General features: G+C 35.6%; 1 long non-coding RNA gene across 1 annotated transcript; it reads right to left on the reverse strand.

Annotated features, from left to right (window-relative positions):
- Positions 1-779: 779 nt before the first annotated feature.
- LOC125963439 (uncharacterized) lies at positions 780-17,031 on the reverse strand. Its single transcript, XR_007475427.1, has 3 exons — positions 16,957-17,031; positions 6,887-6,948; positions 780-837 (listed from the first exon to the last, which is right to left on the reverse strand). It is a non-coding gene; the product is annotated as an uncharacterized LOC125963439 (long non-coding RNA).
- Between the last annotated feature and the right edge of the window lie 661 nt (positions 17,032-17,692).

Genomic DNA, 17,692 nt, shown 5'->3' on the forward strand with positions numbered 1-17,692 from the left:
CTGGTCCTTAGAAATTCTGTAATCCTGCAGGGCAAATGCTGACACTATTCCCTTTCTAGGAGGGTATGTGCCTTGACTGGGTCCTGTTTGCCCTGGAAATGGCCCCTATGGTTCTTAGATTCGGTCTTTGAGAAATCTGTCCTTCTTAGCCGTCACCTTAAATGGCTAATTCTGCAGAAACGGTTCATGTTGGCAGCTGAACAGACTCCTTAGTCTGCTTCCTGCTCAAGGAAAGCTGGGAGCTCAGAGCTCTTTTTGTATTTCGACAATTTCAGTGCCTTTCAGTCCATGTCTGTGGCCCTTGAACCTGTGAAACTCCCATGAAAAACCTGCAGACTTCTTTGTATCTGATTCAATTTCAATCCATTTGAAAAAAAAAGACAAACTCACAATTCTTTTCCAAACAAACTCTTTAGTCTTGATCTGTGCTCTTCTGGACATGTCAGTCTGTTGGGGGTCAGCCCTTTGAAGTCCTTTGTTTAGTTCAAAGTGTCTATTAGGCACTGCCTCAAATCTTCCAGAGATCCTAACAAAGGTTCTTACTGCCACACCATTGATTTGATCTGTGCCCCAGGCTGTATATTATTTTGAGAGCCCTTTGCTGGCTGGAGAGAGATGAAAGATGAGAAACAGCTTTATTTTCCAAACCCACAAGACCAGGCCTCTATACAACGCCTCTAAATTTGAATTAAAAATTGGCCAGCTCTTTATTTCACTCATCTTGTGGTTTTCAAACCTAGTATTCACCTGAAATCAAGCTCTTTCAATATTCTGGCTGGAGGTCCTGTTAGCCAACTCTTAACAGTTCATTAGGTATATTTTCCATCTTCCCAGTTACTGCAAATGACAGAATTGCAATTATTTCTCAAACACAAAAGATGGCTCACCATTCTGGAGCCTCCAATGACAATTCCGTCAGTACTTTTTCCTCAAAAATTTCCAGTAACTTGCTCACAGTTTTTCTTACATCCCCACCTCCAGTCTAAATGCCAGGTCTGTACATGAAAAATTTTTGTTATGTCAGCACCTTACTCCTCAGAACCAATTTCTGTATCAGTTAGTTATCTAAGGCCATGATGATGCTACATAAGCAACCACAAACTCCACAGTGCTACACAACAATCAACATTGACATTTTCTCCCAAATCTAGGAGCTGGCTGTATGAGTTTGCTCTTCTGGGCTGGGCACAACTTATATTAAAGCTCAAATTTTTTTAAATTAATTTTTATTGGAGTGTGGTTGCTTTACAATGTTGTGTTAGCCTCCACTGCACAACAAAATTCATCAGCCATACACATACAGATATCCCCTCCCTTTTGGACTTCCCTCCCATTTAGGTTACCACAGTGCATTAGGTAGAGTTCCCTGTGCTCTACAGTACGTTCCCATCAGTTGTCTATTTTATACATAGTATCCATAATGTGTATGTGTCAATCCCAGTCTCCCAATTCCTCCTTTCCCCCTTGGTATTCATACATTTGTTCTCTACGTCTGTGTTTCTATCTCTGCTTTGCAAATAAGATCATCTATACCATTTTTCTAGATAACACATATATGCGTTATTATATGATATTTGGTTTTCTCTTTCTGACTTACTTCTCTCTGTATGACACTCTCTAGGTCCATCCACGTCTCTACAAATGACCCAGTTTCATTCTTTTTTATGGCTGAGTAATGTTCCATTGTGTATATATATATATATATATATATACACACCACATCTTCTTTATCCATTCCTCTGTTGATGGACATTTAGGTTGCTTCCATGTCCTGGCTATTGTAAATAGTGCTGCTATGAACACTGAGGTGCGTGTGTTCTCTGGGTATATGCCTAGTAGTGGGATTGTCGGGTCATATGGTAGTTCTACTTTTAGTTTTTTAAGGAACATCCATACTGTTTTCCATAGTGGCCGTATCAATTTACATTCCCACAGGGTTCCCTTTTCTCCACACCCTCTCCAGCATTTATTGTTTGTAGATTTTTTGATGATAGCCCTTCTGACCAGTGTGAGGTGATACCTCATTGCAGTTTTGATTTGCATTTCAATTGTAACTTGTGAGACTCAAAAGAGCTTGAGAATTTTGCCCTGACTTTCAAGTATTAAATCACCAAGAAATTTCTTAGTATTTAGGGTGTGGGGTCCTCACCTCCTTCCTCACTCCCCACTGCGAAAGGGGATCTGACTTCAGGGTCAGGTTCTGCAGCTTCCAAGTATAAATCCCTCTCTACTCAGCTTCCATCACCCCACAAACACCCAGCCACCTTGGGTTAAACAGAACAGTTTCAGAAGCACTAAATGCATGGTATGAATAAGTGAGTGATTCGGGATTATCATTAGTTATTTGTTGGTGAATGAGCTGAGACGGATGACTGGTGGGAAGAAAATGACCACCAGATGGATTTGGGATTCTGGGAATCTCCACTGTTATGGGTTTAATTGTGTCCCATCAAAAGTCCTATGTGAAATTCTAACTCCCCAGAGCTCAGAATGTGACTGCATTTGAAGGCAGTCTTTAAAGAGATGATTGAGTTAATAGGAGGTCATTAGGGTGGGGCCCTAATCCCATATCACTGGTGTCCTTATTAGAGGAGATCAGGACACAAACACGCACAGAAGGATGACCATGGGAGGACACAGAGAGAACACGACGGTCTACACACCAAGGAGAGAGACCTCAGGAGAGATCGACCCTACTAATGGTTTGGTCTCAGTTTCCAGCTGAGGACGGTGAGACAATAATTTCTGATGTTTAAGGCACCCAGGATGAGGTATGTGTTACAGCAGCCCTAGGAAATGAATCTACCTAATATACTTAAGAAGGATAAAGACTGACGAAGGATACATCCTGTTAGGGAAAATTTATGGTTGAAGTCACCATGGTTTACACATTGAAATAAAATAGATTGGGTTATCTTGATTTTAGTGCTGGTTTTACAGATGAATACAAAACTGATCAAACTGTACAGCTTAAATATGTGCAGTTAAGTGTACTTTAAGGTTGCATACAAATTAAAATAAAATAAACTTTATTTCGCACCCAAAACCAGTGAAGTAAAACATAGTAGTAATAATAGTTTGTACTTCTGTCTTTGATACATAAATTAAAAGACAATTACATCCTTACATGGAATACTCTATTACATTATAAATTTTCCTATTCCTTTATTAAAAAAAATCCTTTTGTAAATTTTTTTGTACTAGGACTTATTCATGGCATGTTTTATATTTTCTTTTTATCATTTCTTCTGTGTTTTCATTTTTCTTTCTCTTGCTTTGGCTGAGTTGTTAAATATCTCAATAAATAGTTTTTATTTCACTATTGGACTGTTTTATGAGTGAAACATAGTAAACAAAAATATAATTATCAAAATCAAGAAATATATAATATCCCATCGTGAGACTTTTAGCAAAGTGTTATGCTATGATTCTCTTATACCCATATCCCTATTTTATTAAACTTATCCAGACTTTTAGTGCCAGGTGATTACTCATTTTAATAATATATTTATTATGAAAATGTAATAGCATATTACTAACAATTTCATTATACTTAAAATTACTGTTATCAACTTTTCTAAATTTAACATCAGAAATGTATTCATTTCATTGCTCTTATTCTGTCATGTCAGCCCTTGCCTTTGGCTTTTTTTTCCTGATTCAATTTTAATTTGACAGATTTCAGATGCTTATTTCACAAGTGTCTACTGTTCTAAAAGTGTGTCTATTCCATGTTTGTCTGAAATGTCTTTTTCTTCCCCTCTGAAGCCATGAAGAACATTTTTAACCTGTTCTAAAATGCTCAGATCACAATTCTATAATCTCCTGGTAGTACAAAAACTATTTTACTCTGCTATGGCAGTTACCACTTTTTAATGACAATAATAAATACATAACTTACATAGGTTTTGTTTTTGCCAGTCAATGAAATAGGATAGTTATATAAATTGAACTTTCATGGTTTCCTGTGAGGTGTTACCATTATCAGAGTTGATAAGACTGATACTAATTTGATCTTCCCTTTCTACATAATTTATTTTCTCTATTTGGAAGTTTGTTGATTCTTTCTTCATCCTTAAAATTATGCATTTTACTAGAATATGTTTATCTTATTTTCAAATCTCCCTTATACTCAACAAGACATTTCAATTTGGAAAACTGAGTTTACTTTTACCTCAGAAAGTGTTTTTTTTTTTTTTTTTTTTTTGCGGTATGCGGGCCTCTCACTGTTGTGGCCCCTCCCGTTGCAGAGCACAGGCTCCGGACGCGCAGGCTCAGCGGCCATGGCTCACGGGCCCAGCTGCTCCGCGGCATGTGGGATCTTCCCAGACCGGGGCACGAACCCGTGTCCCCTGCATCGGCAGGCGGACTCTCAACCACTGCGCCACCAGGGAAGCCCCTTACTTTTTCTTTTTTTCAGAAAAGTGTTTTTTCACTGTGTCTTTGATTACTCCATTTTCATCTGGACTTCTTACAGAGATTTACATTTATTCTTTTCCATGGCTCTCAGGTTTTCTCTCATAACATTCATTTTTCTTAATAATTTTACTCCATGTCATAGAGCAATCTGCCAATATGGTCTCCTAACTCAGCATTTAAAATGTTATCAGCGTCCTTATGTTAATTACTCTCTTGGATGCATTTTTGAAGTTATAATTATTTTACAGTTTTCCTTTTTTTTCATAGCTTTCTACAGTAAGATCTTTTTTATCGAATGGAAAATATGTATGACAGGGTTCCCTTCATGGATTTATGGCAGTGGCAGGAGATGGAGTAGTTTGGCCTCACTCCTTCCAGCTGTTTATTCACTTAAATGTCCACTGATTTTTCATTGCGTGCTCAGTATTAACAGCAAAGTTATAGAATGGATGTGTCTGCATGGTGTTAGCAGACAATAGGACAGTCAGACAATAGGACAATAGGACTGTCCTATTGTCTGCTAACACAGACAGAGGTTGGCCTGAAGATAACAAGCAGGAAGAAATGCCTGTCTTTTGAGTTGCACCAGTAGTAAATGGGCTTGCGAGTCTGCTCTTCTGGTGAAATGAAAAGCCACTAGGTTTACCATCTTCTCCCAGACATGGCAAATGGCTGAAGCCAGGCTCTTCTGAGGGACTTGGTGGGGGGATCTCCTTGCTACTCGGTCTGGTCGCCTGTCAAGGGCTGTGGCTAAGAGAACAAAGCCCTGGCTGCAGAACCAGCCAAGCAGAGGGGACGTTCACAGCACTGTTGCTGATTCCTGGGTGCTGGTGGCAGGACTAGATGCATATGCCTCACAGAGCCCTTGGTAATTCCATCTCCATGGAGAAGCAAAGCTTCCTGAATACACAGGGGGCCTTGGTAAAGCTGCCTTGTTGCATGAGGTGCCCCAAGGGGCAGAAGGATGGAGTGATGGCCACATGTATGCATCGCCATCCTAGAAGTTCCTGAAGTAGACACTGGAATGTTTTCTCAGTGGCTGCTCCAGGACAGACAGAATTGCATAAAGGCATCTAGAGGGGATTTGGTGTAGAATGAAAGAGATAAAGAAGTGTATAAGTAGCAATTAATTCTAAAGCAAAAACTCACAATTTTCTGGATGATTCACCTTCTCAATTTGAGTATCCATGAAAAGGACATAAACATGGATTGTGAAGATCTCACAACATTTTTTCGGTGATATTTGTTTCTCCAGTCTGGGTCATAGAAACTTAACCAACATCTGAAATAACCTTTAGCTACTATGACTTTCCAAATCCCAAATTTGAACACCTGAGGTTGCTATCAAGGCCTGAGACCAGGTTTATTCTTCAGTCATTCAGACACTTGGGTCTTTGACATACTAAAATTTTGGCAGGACATAGAGTGAAAAGGTACCCACACTACAGAACCTTAAAGGAGTTTCATGGAAAAGGTTCAGTGGCAGAAATTGGGCATACAGGGAGGGCTCTGGGGAACAAGGGTGAGTTTCTGCTTCTGCTCTTTATGTGCCTTCTTTGAACTTCAGTTACTGCTTGGAAGCTGTTTAGTAATGAAAGAGGGCATTGATTTCAAATCTGTTTACTGTTGGTTGACATGAATATGTATAATTTTTGGCTTGCATTACTTTGAGTCATTCTTAGATTTTAGCACTAAACAAAGTGCTTTCATCAAGTTATTTCTGTGAGAATTGAAATAGATATCTAAATGTGGCAACTCATTTTCCATACTGTATGAATATATTTCTTATTTAATTTGGCAATTTGATGATATCATAGTTCCTATTTAACTGGTAAGCTCAAAGCCTAGAATTTCCTATGCTTAAATCATAATGGCGAGAATGGTAAGGGTATGTGTTAGTTCTTACAGCAGGATTCTGTATGTTTTAACCTAATCATGTTTAATTCTTTCTATGCAAAATTATATAGTGCAGGGCATTTGGAGATATCAGAAACCTAGGAGTAAATGTGCTTTAAATGTAGATAGTAACATAATTGAGCTAAAAATGAAGAGTTTGGGTCTGTTCTATGTCCAAAAAGAGAAGCACTGAAGCTGGCAGAAACAGCATGATTTCAAAATGTATGCTAAATACTAATTTGTGTCATGGATATTTCATCTCTTCCTCTTCCGCCTCCCCTTAATCTTTTCTCATAGCATGCTCAAGCAGAAGAAGATAATAATTAAGCTCATCTGCATTGTCTTTCACTGTTTTTGGGAATTAATGAAATGAGACAGAAGAATAGGCCCCCTAAACACTTTTGAAAATGTGATATGATACTTATGCCCTGTGAATTTAAATAAAACTGCTGACAGCCCTGCCCCAGTGTGGAACTTTTCATTTGCAATATCAAACTTGTATTTTGATCTTTCCAGGTGGGCAGGATAGAGTTGGGAGGTGAAGATGCTCAGTTGTAAGAATTTCACTTACCTGGTTGGTGATGCACACTTTCACACAAGAGAAAAGCATCCCATTTCCATCTCAGGGTAGTTCTAGAAAGAAGGTTAGAAACTTAGAAGTTTTGAATCTCCACAGTATCGCTTGAATAATGCAAATGCTCTAAATTTAAAGTCACCTAATTCTCAGTCTATTTATTTGACTCTGATTGATAGAAATCTGGGCAAAAGAGAATGAAGATCTTTGTCCACATATGGATCAACTCTTTCCCTTCCCCTGGCTAGAAAATACACTCCTAAACCAGAAAAGAGGTCTGTATGACCACATGCCTTTGTAAAGACAGCTTCTTTAAGTTTTATGTGTTAGGATTGATTATAAAACCTTGCTTCTATAATAAACTCATTACCACGGAAGCCCACATGCCTATGCCCTAATTGATAGATTTTTCTTTCTCTATAACAATTCATGGTCTGTTAATGGAAACTTGCTTAAATACATAAGGTCTTACTAAGTTCTAATTTATCACTTTATTAATACAATGAAAAGAAAATTCATTAGGCAACTGACATATTAACCTATCATCAGTTTAGTTTCAAATGTCAACAAAAAACCCACAAATATAAAAAAATTAAAATTCATTTTCAATCCTTAGAAAAATTTAAATAATCTTTATAATTATATGGAGAAGTGTTTTGTTAAATTTGAAAAATATAAAAACAAATTAGAATAACATTTAAATACTTATATTTCTATTACTACAATTACTTGTTTCTAGCTTTGAAAAAACAAGAAATATAAGCAAGTAAGTGAAAGATCCGTACACTGAAAATTACAAGACACTGATGAAAGAAGTTGAAAACAACACAAATAAATGGAAAGATATCTCCTGTTCATGGAATGGAAAAATTAATATTGTTAAAATGTCCATACTACCCAAGGCTTTTGATAGATTCAATGCAATCCCTATCAAAATTCCAATAACATTTTTTGCAGAAATAGAAAAAATATCTGAAATTCCTATGGAACCATGATAGAGCTAGAATAGCCAAAGCAATCCTTAGAAAGAAGAGCAAAGATGGAGTCAACCAATTCCTGATTTCAATTCTTTTTACAAAGCTATAATAATCAAAACAGTCTGGAACTGGCAAAAAATTAGACACATAGACCAATGGAAGAGAAAGAGAGCCCAGAAATATACCCAAGCATGTAAGATCAACTAATATTGACAAGGGACCAAGAAGACTCAAAGGGGAAAGGATAGTCTCTTCAATAAGTGGTGTTGGGAAAACTGGACACCACATGCAGAATAATAAAGATGGACAACTATCTCATACACCTCACAAAAATAACTTGAAATCGATTAAAGACTTAAATTTAAGATCCCAAACTGTAAAACTACTAAAAAAAATATAGGGAAAAATCTCTTTGACAGTCTTGGCAAAATATTTTTGAAAAAGACACCAAATGCACACACAGACACACAAAAAACCAAAACAAAAATAAACAAGTGAGACTACATCAAACTTAAAAGCTACTGCACAAAAAAAGAAACAATCAGCAAAATAAAAAGGTAACCTATGGAGTGGGTAAAAATATGTGCAAACCATTTATCTGCTAAGGGGTTAATATCCAAAATACATAAAGAACAGATACAGTGCAATAGAAAAACAAACAAATAGTATGGTTAAAAAATGGGCAAAGGACTTCAATAGACATTTTTCCAAAGACATAAAAACAGCCAACAGGTAAATGAAAAAGTGTTCAACATCACTAATAATCAAAGAAATGCAAATCGAAATTACATTGAGAGATCACCTCTCAGAATTGTTATCATTAAAATTATAAGAGATAAATGCTGATGAAGAGGTGGAGAAACAGGAACACTAATACACTGTCAATGGGAATGTAAATTGGTGCAGCCACTAAGCAAAACAGTATAGAGGTTACCCCCAAAATTAAAAATAGATCTACTATATGGTCCAGCACCCCGACTTCTGGGTATATATATGAAAGAAATGAAAATATTATTTCAAAGGGATATCTGCACTCCCATATTCATTACAGAGTTATTCATCATAGCCAAAATATGGAAATAACCCAAGTGTCCACTACTGAATGAATGGATAAAGAAATTTTGGTATATATACAATAAAAATATTATTCAGCCCTAAAAAAGAGGAAATCCTGCTATTTGTAACAACATGGATGGACCTTTAGGGCGTTATGCTGAGTGAAGTAAGTCAGACAAAGACAAACGATATATGATGTCATTTATATGTGGAATCTAAAAAAAAAAAAAGCAGATACAGAAAGTAGACTGGTGATTGACAGGGGCTGGGGAGGTGTTGGTCCAAGGGCACAAGCTTTCAGTTATAAGAAGAATAAGTTCTGGGGAACTAATGTACAACATGGTGACTATAGTTCATTTAAAACTATATTACATACTTGAAACTTGTTAAGAAAGTAAATCTTAAATGTACTCACTGCAAAAATAAAAGTAATTATGTGATATGAGGGAGGTGTTAACTAACCTTATTGTGGTAATCATTTCCCAATGTGTTGTTGCATCAAATCATCACACTGCATACCCTAAACTTACATATATTTTATATCAATATCTCAATAAAGCTAAAAAATTCGAGATAAAATTTAAATCTACTTTAACAAATAGCCTAATCCCTTTCTCTTCTCATAACATGTGAATCCCAAGAGGCAACAACACTCATATGTCATTGTGTATTTTTCTGGCCCATTAGAAAACACACACACATGCACACACATGCACACACACCATACATGCACACATGTACACATATAGGATCACATTTACAATTTGTAGATATAATTGTTTGGATCATGCTTTAAACATGCACATAAATGTTTTCATGATGTATAATTATTTTGCAACCTGATGTTGTCATACAACTAGGTACTTCTGAGGTTTATACTAATATGTTGGGATGTATCTTAATGCTGTTGCCTGGTCTATATTATTTAAAAATCTTATTGGATAAATTACACAGACTCTGTATTTCCTTATTGATAAACATTCAGATTACTTGTTTCCCACTATAAGAAGTGTTCCATGAACATGTTTGTTTACATCTTTTCAGGCACATGTATGAGAATTTCTCCGGTATGTAAATATACATGAATGTGGGTATATGAAACCATGCAACCTGTAGGTAGGCTTGATGCCAAATGTTAGGGGCTAAGCATAGCACTGAATATTTAATAAATCATCTCTCATAAAATGAAGGTTAGAAAGAACTGCTGGTAATTCTGGTAAAAATATGTAATTAATGTTGAGAGTAAGTTAATAGAAAAAATACAGAATATAATCATTGTTGCCATGATAAGCCATAACATTTTTAATCTAATTCTCACTGGCATAAGGCAGTAAACAAACAACGGTGCAAAATAACAATTTATCATACATGTCCAATTCTGATTTTTACCAAATCTAAGTGGAATAAAAATAAAATGTATGAATGGGAATGCATCCACTATAGCTCTAAGAATAGGGGTATGAGCATGGGCAGACTAGATATTTTAGCAAATTTGTGTGAGGTAGAAAAAACATGGGACCACATTAATGGATTAACCAGAGAAAAGAGAATAAGTCTCAAATATGCACAAATACATGAAAATTCAAAGTAAACAGAGATATTTTTAGAGAAGTTCCTAACTTATTGTTTGGTGCACAGAGAGGGTAGAGATGTAATCAGGATGGTTATTAAATATGTAGATTATTTGCAGAAGGGCTGTACAGGTTCTATTTTACACTCATGACTTTCAGTCCTCAAATTCAAGCAGCTCTTGCACACACAAAGAAGGAAGTGTTTAAAATGCTTCAGCTAATCTGCTGTGGAGGGCTCTGTTCCCAGTAGAGATGCTGGCATGCCAGGGCAGATCACACCTTAGTTTGGCACAAGAGAACGGTCTCAGCCAATTTACCAACCGCCAATGCAGCCAACTTGAACAGAAGCTTAGCAATTCACATGGCAACCCCTCTACAGAGAGCTTTCCTATAGCTTCCCTGTTTATTATAAACAACTGATTTACCAGACTGTGGGGAGAAAAGGAAAAAATGTCAGCACTGTATATTAATCAAAATTTTTTTCATGTTAAGGTATGAGCACACATCTATTACCAGAAATTTTAGGGTAATAAGCACCACAAAGATAAATATGAAAACATACAACAAAGTACTGAAGTCAGAAAAACTGTCACTAAGGCACCAAGAGAATTCTTAAAAATTTAATATTTCATGGAAAACTTGAGGAAGGTAAACATAAAATAAATAAAAATAGGTTGCTCTAAGAAAGGAACTATGCAGAGATATTAGTAATTAGTGAGAAAGCAAACTGTACACTGTTACATAAAATATTATTAAAATTTAAAAATCAATAGAATGCCTACATAATAAACTTAAAAACAATCATAGAATAAGAACAAATTAAGTGTAGAAAACAGGTGAGAAAAATCTTAGAAAGCAAAACAATTGAAGAATGGCAATATGCATTTTATAGCGGATGCAGAGAGAGAATGGAGAAAATATAAGAGAGAACAAACTATTATAGCTAAACTATTTTTTTTAAAGAAAAATTACATTTTTAAGTGCTGAAGAAACATGAGATTTCAGTATGCTAAAGTGCATACTCAGCAACAAGCATTATGAATTAATGAGCCACACTCAGAATGCCAATGACAAAGTGATGATCTTAAGAGCTTCTCAGCTCAGCTTCTTCAGAAAGAAAAAAAGAAAAACTCACCTTCAAAAGAGTAAAAGATAGACTGACAACACTGGCAATATTCATTCTTTAAGGCAAAGGAACATTATCTCAATTTCAGAGGGAGGGTAATTTTCAAGACAGAATTCCATATCAAACCAAATTATCACCCATAAGAAACACAATTTCAGACATAAAAGGCTTCAGAAAATGTATTCATTATGGAAAGTGGGGTATTGAAGTTTCCTACTATTATTGTATTGCTTTCTATTTCTCCTTTCAGTTCTGTCAATGTTTGCTTGATATATTTAGGTGCTCTGATGTTGGATGCATATATATTTAGAATTATATTTTTCTAGTGGATTGATCCTTTTATCATTATATAATACCCTTCCTTGTCTCTTAATGGATAGAACATCAAAACAGAAGATCAATAAAGAAACAGAAGACAACACTATAACCAAATGGGCCCAACAGACATACACAGAACATTCCACTTAACAGCAGCAGAATATACATTTTTCTCAAATGCACAGGGAAATTTTCCACTATAGATCACGTTAGATCAAAAAACAAATGTTTACAAGTTTAAGAAAATTAAAATCATACCAAGCGTCTCCTCTAACCACAATGGGATGAAAGTAGAAATCAATAGCAAAAGGCAAACTGGAAAATTTACAAATGTGGGAATTAAATAGCAAACTCTTGAAGAGCCAGAAGGTCAAAGGAGAAATCAAAAAGAAAATTAGAAAAAAACCTTAACAAATTGAAAATAATAACACAACATACCAAAATTAATGGGATTCAACAAAAGCAATATTCAGAGGAAAAGTTTCCTGTGATAAAAGCCTACATTAAAAAAGGAAATATATCCAATAAGCAACCTAACTTCACACCTCAAGGAAATAGGAAAAGAAGACAAAACGAAGACCAAAGAAGCAGAAGGAAGGAAACAGCATAGATCAGAGCAGAAATAAAAGACATAGAGAATAGAAAAGCATAAGAAAAAAATCAACAAAACTGACTTGTTTTTGGAAAAATAAGCTGGTTTTCAACCCCTTAACTGGACTAAGGTAAAAAGAGAGAAGACTCAAATAAATAAAATTGTAAATGAAAGAAATGACATTACAACTGATGCCAAAGAAAAAGAAAAAAATCCATGAGTCAACTATAAACAACTGTGCAAATCAATAAAGATGATACACTACATTAACAGAATAGAGGATAAAAATCATATGATCATCTCAACAGATGCAGAAAAGGCATTTGACAAAATTCAACATCGTTTCATGATAAAAACGCTCAACAAATTGGTTAAAGAAGGCAAATATCTCAACATAATAAACATCATATATGACAAGCCCAGAGCTAACATCTTACTCAACAGTGAAAAAAATAAAATCTTTTCCTCCAAGATCAGGAGAAATGAAAGGAAGTACCACTGCATTCAATATATTCACCATTCATCATTTCTATTCAATATAATATGTGGAACTCTATGCAGAGAAATTAGGCAAGAAAAAGAAATAACAATCACCCAAATCAGAAAGGAAGAAATAAAACTGTCCCTGTTTAGAAACAGCATGATATTTTAGGTAGAAAATCCCAAAAACTCCACCAAAAAACTGTTAGAATATAAAAATCAGTAAAGTTGCACAATATGAAATTAACTTACAAACTCAGTTGCATTTCTATATACCTATAAAAATTATCTGAAAAGAAAATTAGGAAAACAAATCCATTTATGACAGCATTAAAAAGAATTAAATACTTAGAAATAAACTTAACTAAGGAGGTAAAAATCTGTATAATAAAAGTTACAAAATATTGATGATCGAAATTAAAGAAGATACAAAATGAAAAGACATCCAGTGTTCATGGATTAGAAGATTTAATAATGTTAAAATGCCCATAGTACCCAAAGCCATCTACAGATTCAACGCAATCCCTATCAAAGTATCACTGGCAATTTTTATAGAAATAGAAAAAATTCTAAAATTCATATGGACCCACAAAAGACCTTGGACAGTCAAATGAATCTTGAGAAGAAGAACAAAGCTAGAGGCATCACACTTCATGATTTCAAAATATATTACAAATCCATGGTAAACAAAACAGTAGGCTGGGATAAAGGCAAATATATAGACCAGTGGAAAAGAATATAGAGCCCAGAAATAAAACCAGATTATACAGTCAACCAATCTTTGACAAGGGTGTCAGGAATAGACAATGGAGAAAGGACAGTGTCTTCAATAAATAAATGGTAATGGGAAAAATAAGTATCCACATGCAAGAGAATGAAATTGAGCCTTATCTTACAGCATACACAAAAACCAACTCAAAATGGATTAAAGACTTAAACATAAGACCTGAAATTTTAAAATTCCTAGAAGATAACATAGGCGGAAAAACTTCATGACATTGATCCTGAGAATAATTTCATGGACGTGACATCAGAACCACAGGCAATTAAACAAAAAATAGACAAGTGGGATTACATCATAATTTTAAAAGCTCTGCACAGCAAAGGAAGCATTCAATAGAGTTAAAAGGCAACCTATGGAATGAGAGAAAACATCTGCAATAAAACCATATATCTGATAGGGTATTAATCTCCAAAATACATAAGGTACTCCTACAACTCAAGAGAAAAAAAAAATTGAAAAAATGCCTAAGGACTTGAATAGGTATTTCTTCAAATAAGACAAAGATATGGTCAATAGGTACATGAAAAAAATTCACATTCACCAATCATCAGGAAAATGTAAATCGAAATCATGTGATATCACTTTACATCTGTTAGAATGGCTATCATCATAAACACAAGAAATAATAAGTACTGGCAAGTATGTAGAGAAAAGGGGACCATCAGAAAATGTTGGTGGGAATGCAAAATGGTGCAGTCACCATGGAAAGCAGTAGGACGATTCTTCAAAAATTTAAAAATACAATTAACACATGATCCAGCCATCCCATTTCTGGGTATGCGTCCAAAAGAACTGCAACCAAGATCTCAGAGATATGCACTCCCGTGCTCATTGCAGCAACATTTACAATAGTCAAGATGTGAAAACTAAAATGTTATTTTTTTTAATCTACAAAAGGAGTGATATGATGAAGTTAAATATAAAGAATAAAGATGTAGATTAACAAGTTAATTATGCAAGTGTTTTATGGATAAAGTGATAACAAAGATAAAAGTAACAAAATAAAAACATTTTAGGAAGGGGACGTGGATCAGAGAAGACATGTGTTGATATAACCCAGATATATTAAAACAATCACAGTTAAGATGCTTATGACTGGGACTTTCCTGGTGGTGCAGTGGTTGAGAATCCACCTGCCGATGCAGGGGACACAGGTTTGAGCCCTGGTCTGGGAAGATCCCACATGCTGCAGAGCAACTAAGCCCGGGTGCCACAAATACTGAGCCCATGTGCCACAACTACTGAAGCCCATGCGCCTCGAGCCCATGCTCCGCAACAAGAGAAACCACCGCAATGAGAAGCCTGTGTACCACAAAGAAGAGTAGCCCCTGCTTGCCGCAACTAGAGAAAGCCTGCATGCAGCAATGAAGACCCAACACAGCCAAAAATAAATAACTTTATTAAAAAAATAAGATTCCATTAAAAAGTAATAAAAGAGAAGTAAATCTAACACATGGCACATATTCTTTAAAAAAAAAATGCTTATGACTGAGGAGTGCCTAAACCAGTGTAAGAACAGGAGTGGAGGGTAACTGCAGGTGTGAAAGGGAGACACTTAGCTTATGGGTTCTATTTTTCACTTAGATTCCATTTTTTTATTAATGAAGTTCTATACTCACGTTTGTTTATATTTTACAATTCAAAGAAGCAATTATCACAATAAGAAACAAACCCATGAAGCCCCCCCCTGGGTCCTTACTATCAGACTCACTGATTTCTAACATCCTCTAACACCTTCTGTCTCTGGAAGGTTTCCAAGACGTAAGTGGGGAAGGAGAGGAGAAAGAGGTGTTTAGAATGGTCTCAAGGGACTTTTCTGAAAGATGATAGTACAGAAACACTGCCAACCACTTTTCATAAAAATCAATGGAGATCCATTTTTGCAATGCAGGTTTGGGAACCACGGACCCACCCCCTCAATGAAACAAGTATAACTAGTAAAAACTATTTTTAAAACTGATATAAAGTCTTGGGAAATGTCCTAAGGGAGCCACTGTCTCCACCCCAGCTGAGATCAATGGCTCAGAGGTTTTGCCCAGGAAGAGGCAGATAGTCAGCCTGAAGAACCCACAAAGAAACTGACTTTACTGAGAACACAGAGTGGAAAACTATCCAGAAATAAAGTTAATTCTCACTGCTTTTCAAACCATATCCTGTGCTAAATGAGTAAACTTATTCCTGTGGGCTACATGTTATTGTCACTCCCACTCCCACTCCCACAAATGCCATATGTTTAAGCCCTAACACCCTTAGTGATGGTGCTAGGAGATGAGGTCCTTGGGAGGTAAGTAGGATTGGATGAGGTCATGATGGGGCTCTAATGATGAGATCAGTGATCTTATGAGAAAAGACACCAGAGAGCGCACTTGCTCTCTCTCCTCCCTGGGGGGACAGAGCGAGAAGGGAAGCCAGGAGGAGAGCTCTCACCAGAAGCTGACCATGCTAACACCTTGATACTGGACATCCAGCCTCTAGAACTGTGAGAAATAAATGTCTGTTATTTAGAGCAACCAATCTGTGGTATTCTGTTGTGGCTGCCCAAGCTGACTATTACGTGTATACAAATCAGGATAAAGCTTAAAATCTAAGAAGAAAATTTTTATAGCATTAGGGAAGTATGGAAAATAAGAGTCCATGATCATTTTGAAATAAACATTAATTTTGTTAACCTTTTTTCCGTTCAAATATGGCAAAACAGAAATATAATGAAGGGAGCCCCCCCAAAAAAGGCTGGGGTATTAAGAGATAATCTATCATAAAAAGTATGATGAAATATATCATTGCGTTGTTCAATATTTGCATTAAAAATTTTAGATAGCACTTCTTTTCACTCTTAGGAAGGAAGAACAGTGGGCTCAATGAAACAGGAGAAGACAGGTTAGCTACAATAGCAACAGGCTGAGATGAAGAAAGAGATGATGGTCTTAAAAGAATGAGAGGAAAGGATGCAGCAAAGATCAACATGGCATCAAAGACGAAAAGAGATTAATCCATGTTGTAGATGCTCAAATCAGTGACAGGAATACCACCATTTATAACTTTTCTTAGACTAGATGAAGCAAAAGGAAGAACTTTTAAGAATAAAAAAAAAATCCATAAAGAAAACTTTCTTGGACTGGAAAACAACCTGAATCTATAAAACAAGACATCTGAAAAAACATACCTCCTTGAACTTTGGAGCATCACTGAATGGGAAAATTGCCCTCTTTCCAAAGCAAATAAACTAGGAAGTAAGTACCTGCATACATACAAATCATAAATTATTTTAAATTATGCAGGTTATACTTTTATAAAGATATTTTAAGAAAAAAATGCTTTATAAAAACTATTGCTTGAATTGTAAAGCTGGGGTTAACCCTAGCAAATTTTAGACTCACAAATTCACTTTGTGAAGCAGGAATTTCAATTAAAAACAATTTATAGCTAATGACCTTAAAATACCTATAAACCCTGTCTTTATGTACATCTAGGTTTTGCTCACGTTCAATGTCTTCTATTCTTCTCACTACCAGATCACCAGCACTGTATGTTTTATATTTTCTTTCAAAATTTGAGCCCTTTGTCAGGATAAAGTACAAATCCACTCAAATGTAGCAGCTGTGTTCCATGTACAGAAGCTTTTGTTTCATGGTAATTGGGGCTGGTTCCAGATGGTAGTATTAATTACTGATTTCAATTGCATTTTGACTAATAGCTGTTCACATTATACAAATCTCATTCCCTAATGAATCGACAAATATATTCAGTTCATGTTGTGAAATCGTACTCTAAGTAAAGCTGTATTACAAAACCAAGAGAGAAATCCTCTTTTTTCTCTGCTATTTTAAGACTGGATAGTTATCAACACCCTAGAGCCAAAAAAAAACCCAAAACAGTTTAGGCTCAGTTTCTTTGTACAT

The sequence above is a fragment of the Orcinus orca genome, chromosome 2 (assembly GCF_937001465.1).
Source record: "Orcinus orca chromosome 2, mOrcOrc1.1, whole genome shotgun sequence".
NCBI classification, from domain to species: Eukaryota; Metazoa; Chordata; class Mammalia; order Artiodactyla; family Delphinidae; genus Orcinus; species Orcinus orca.